The 5375-nt window shown below is 39.9% G+C and overlaps 1 pseudogene; it reads right to left on the reverse strand.

Annotated features, from left to right (window-relative positions):
• On the reverse strand, positions 978-4573 carry LOC102177686 (annotated as a pseudogene).

Consider the following 5375-nt stretch of genomic DNA (forward strand, 5'->3'; position numbering starts at 1 on the left):
TGTTGAGTAAAACACTCAGAGTCTGCTCATTGCCAAATATCACATCAGTAGACCATGAAAGCTCTACTAACATGGAGCTCCTAGGTCAACATTAAAAACAGTTGTGAAGTTTTAAGTTGCTATTGTTAATCAGTGGCTTTTTTTTTCCCCCAGAGACAACCTTGATAGTACTGCATAGTCACCTTCTTTCATTAATTAAGCTATGATAAGATCTGAATAGACTTCTGGTTTCCTATTTCCTGTAAAAGACCTAAGCTTGAACAAAGATATGTTTTGTCTTTCTCTTATCTGGTATTAACAATAAACAGAACAGAACTACTTTTTCTTTCCTGTTTTTTTTTTTTTTTTTTTTTTTTTTAATGTGTAACCAGGCCTGACTGGCTGGTTTTGTTGGTGAAGGGGTCATAGAGTTTATAGTGAGAAGACAGTTGGGACCTGAGGTTGGAAAGAACAGCCTACCCCTTTGCCTGGCGGGTGGCTCTGATGGTAAAAGAATCTGCCTGCAATGCAGGAGACCCAGGTTTGATCCTTGGGTTGAGAAGATCCCTTGGAAAAGGGAATGGCTACCCACTCCAGTATTCTTGCTCACAGAACTCCTTGGACAGAGGAGCCTGGTGGGCTACAGTCCATGGGGTCACAAGAGTCAAGGACACAACTGAGAGGCTAATGCTTTCACTCCCTGCCCACCGCCACCCCCTGCACCCCACCAATCACCAACTATGGCAGAGCAGCTTGGACAGTGACTTAGGAGCGCGGTGGGAGACGTGAAATCTGGGGGCAGCAAGAGAGACAGTGATAGTGCTAGAAGGGCCGAGAGACTGCATGAATAACCGGAGTACAAATCTCTGTCTTCTATATAAACATAGAGAGATAAGTTGTTCTCCTTTCCGTCTGTCCCTTCTGCTCCATGCTGCTTGCCACAGTTCTGGCTCCTTTTTCTATGTGAGGGTGAAGGGAAGGAGATGATGAGTGAGTCATCACCCGCTTGCAATCAGACCCACCTCCATCAGCTCCTGGAGCTTCCACATTATTGCAGGATTCTCTAAGTGTCTGCTGAGTGCCAGGGTTCTTCGTCATCTGTTCCAAGATAAGCCACATGGCCAGGTCACTCATCTGTTGCACCTCGGGCATGGCCTATCTCTTCACATCTTCAAGGCTGTTGTGTTGGTGGTTCTGTAACACCGTGTAGCCATGGTGACTGTCAGCTACCTCCTTACTGTTGGAGTCCAGGTCTAGTGCCTTATAGCGGACATCCATGGCTTTTGTATAGTCCTTTGTTGATTCTTAGGGCAGCTACTTTCCATGGATAACCCTGGGTGAGAGTCAGTTCTAACTGGATATATTTCTCACAGTCCTTGAGTGCAGCTGAAACTCCAGGAGTTCGATGGAGCAGGCAGCTCCCTTGCTGTACAGTTTGGTGTCTCTCAGGTTCCCATTTGATGGTTTCTGGCCTGGGCATAGTCCCCTCTCTGAATATATTCATTGCCTTTGTTCTGGGTTTATGTAGTCCAGGGTTTGGTGCTCTGCCAGAGACTTGTAGAAATGGACGGCATTCTTGGGCTTTCCTTCCATGGAATAGGCTCTTCCAGTTTGAGTGTGAGGTTTGGCAATCTGTTGATAGTCTTTTCGCTTGTTCAGCTGCTCTTCAAAGGCCTTCTCACAAATCTCCTTTCACTCTGGCCATCCTTTGTGAAGTACCTGGCTCCTTGATTGGTCATGTGAGTCATGTTGGTGGGGTCCAGGTGTTGGCTCTGTTGTACTATTTAAGGCTGAGTCAAAGTTTTTTTTCTTTCTCTTACAGGCATCCTTCCCCAACTCTTTTTCCTTCAGTGCCTGCTTCTTATTCTCTGGAAGATTTTCTTCCATTGGCTCTGGCTTGGTCTCCTTTTTGGGAGAAGATGGTGGTGGTGGAGGTGTCTCAGCTTCTTTCTCCTCATCCAGACTGCCCAGATCTCCTTCGAGGAGACACTGAGGGTAGTCATGACCTACGGATCTTGCAATTTTAGCCCGGGTCAGATGTGTTGCTCCATCAGTTCCTGGTATGTAGGATCCATGAGCAGTGTCCTCGTCCTGAAATCACTATCCAACTTCTGGTATAGATCAGACATGATAAAAGGATTCTTGAATTTCCTCTCTGCTGACCAGGGTTCCATATTCTGTAAGCCATCTTTGAGCTGAGGATTGAGGATTATTTGCTTCATGTTTAAACTCTTCTCATGTTTGAGTGGTGATTTTTGAATGAGTTTAAAACTCAAGAGCTACTGCTTTTGGGGAATAGAGCCCTTGCCCCAGTCAGGTTTTAAGTCAACCGTTTTGTCATCATCCTTGCAAGCCTTCTGATGACTGCCTTTCTTGGTGAAGGACACTGAGCGATTGCTGGAGAGCACATGGTCTGCGGACCTGACTTACTGTTTGAGGGGAGCACTGTGGTGTATCATTCATGTTGCCAGCACTCAGGGCCTCGTCACCTTTGGCTTTAGCTCATTTATCTTCTGGTTTGATCTGCTCTTGTTCTCAGCCTAGAACTTTAAAAAAGATAGTTCCTAGATACTCTGGAAAACAGTTTGACAGTTTCTTAAACTAAACATGCAACTACTATAACACCCAGCTGTTTATACTTTTGGGTGTTTATCCCAGAAAAAAATAAAAACTTGTCCTCATGTAAAAACATGTAAATGAATGTCTGTGACAGCTTTATTTGAAATAGCCAACAACTAAAAACAGATCAAACTTTCCTCAATGGGTGAATGACTAAAGAAACTGGAATTCATATCCTTGAATACTACTCAATAATAACAAGGAAATGGATTACTGATACATGCAACAATTGGAATGAATCTCCAGGGCATTGTGATGAGTGAAAAGAGTCAATCCAAAAAGGTTAGCTACCATCTGTATGATTTCATTATACAACATTCTTGAAATGATAGAATTATACAAATTGAGGAGAACTTAGTAGTTGCCAGGGATCATGGGCAGGACAGGGAATGGTGTGGGAGGTACAGTGAGGAAGGGGATTGAGTGTGATTAAAGAAGGGCAACCTAGGAATCCTTGTCATGTTGAAAATATTCTTTGTCTTTGTTTATGCCTCCACTTGCCAATGGACATTTAGATTATTTCCAGTCCTTGGCCATGATGACTAATGTTGCTATGAATATTCATGTACAAGTCTTTATATGGACATACATTTTCATTTTCTTGGGTAGTTGTCAAAGTGTGAAATTGCTAGATAGTTGTGGTGGAGGATTAGTCACTAAATTGTGTCCAACTCTTGCAACCTCATAGACTGTAGTCCACCCACCTCCTCTGTCCATAGGATTTTGCAGGCAAAAATATTGGAGTGGGTCACCATTCCCTTCTCCAGGGGATCTTCCTGATCCAGGGATCAAACCCAAGTTTCCTGCATTGCAGGCAGATTCTTTACTGACTGAGCCACCAGGAAAGCCCCAGAGAGTTGTGAGTTAACTTTAATCATAGTAAGCTAATATTTAACTTTTGAAGTGACTGCTAAATTGTTTATCATTTTACATTCCTACCAGCAATGTATGAGGGTTCCAGATTCTTCTCATACTTGCTAACACTTCATATTGACAGTCTTTTACATTACATCACTCTGATGAGTTTGAAATGGTATCTCACTATGATTTTAATTTGTATTTCTCTAATGATAATGAGGTCTTCCCTGTAGCTCAAATGGTAAAGAGTTCTCCTGCAATGCAGGAGACCAGGGTTCGATCCCTGGGTCGAGAAGATCCTCTGGAGAAGGGAATGGCAATCCACTCCAGTATTCTTGCCTGGAAATCCCATGGACAGAGGAGACTGGCGGGCTACAGTCCGTGGGGTCGCAAACAGTTGGATGTGACTGAGCAACTTACAGTACTAATGATTAATGATATTGAGCACCCTTTCGTGGGCTTATTAGCCATTCATATATTTTTCTTAGTGAAGTTCTTGTCAAATCTGTTGCTGATTTTTAAATTGGGTTACTTGAATTCTTATGATGGAGTTTTTAAGTGGTTTTCTTTTCTTAAATCTATTCTGGATATCAGGCATATAACTTGCAAATGTATTCCATTAGTTTGTGACTTTTTATTAATGGTTGCTTTTTGAACATAAAAGATTTCTAAGAAATCTAACTCAGTATCACGAAGATTTTTTCCTGTTTTCTTCTAGAAGTTTCATATTTTTAGCTCATATTTCTAGATCTGTGATCCATTTTGACTTTAGTTTTCTGAATGTTATAATGTGAAGATCTGAGGTTTTTATTTTCATATGAATATTCAGTTATTTTAGTACCATTTTCCTGAAAAGACTTTCTTATTCCTATTGAATTCCTTGGCACTTTGTTGAAAACTGATTGACTATAAGTATAAAAAGGTTTATTTCTAGACTCTCCTGTTACATTTATCTATATGTCTATTCTTAAGTCAACATTGCAATGTCTTGATTATAGCTTTAGTTGGGAGTTTTGGGAAAAAAAAAGTGTAAGGTCTCTAACTGTTGTTCTTCAAAAATTTTGACTGTCCTGGGTTCTTTGTATTTCCATATAAAGTTCAGTATTGACTCACCCATTTCTACCAAAAAACTTGCTGACTTTTTGATAAGGCTGACCTTGATTCTATAGATCAATTTGGGGAGAATTGCCATCCTAACAATATTGAGTCTTCCAATCCATGAATATGTTATATCTCTCCTTTCAGTTAGGTCTTTACTTTCAGCAAAGTTCGTGAGATAAAGTGTATGTCTCTTCTGCTGTTTGTTCATAACTATTTTATTCTTTTTGAAGCTATTGTGAATGAAATTGCTAATTTTGTTTTTAGATTGTTCATTGTTTTCATAGATATATAATGTAATTTTGTGTATTTTATATCCTGAAAACTTGCTAAACTGATTTATTAGTTTAAGTAGTTTTTTTGATTCTATAGGGTTTCCTGCACATAACATGATGCCATGTGCAAATAATAAAGTTTTATATCTATCTTTCTTTCTAATCTACATTACCTTGGTTTCTCTTATTATTAAGTTGGCTAAATCACCAGTACAACATTGAAGTAGAAGTAATGAGAGTATAGATATCCTTAACCTCCTGAATCAGGGAGAAAGCATTTGTTTTCACCAGAAAGAATTATATTAGCTATATGTTTTTTTGAGTTTTGTGAGGGTTTGTTGTGTGGAGAAACTCAAATGAACTTTTTGGCTAACCCAATATATTCTCTGTTGGATAGAATGTGGGTGGCTATATGCATCTTAATTTACCACAATCTACACGTTAGATTAAATGAATTGTGTTCAATTTATCTATGTCCATGTTGATTTTATGCCTGGTTGTTCTATCCAATATTGAAAGTGGGGTGTTAAAATCTCTAATTATAGT

This window comes from Capra hircus, chromosome 4, assembly GCF_001704415.2.
Source record: "Capra hircus breed San Clemente chromosome 4, ASM170441v1, whole genome shotgun sequence".
NCBI classification, from domain to species: Eukaryota; Metazoa; Chordata; class Mammalia; order Artiodactyla; family Bovidae; genus Capra; species Capra hircus.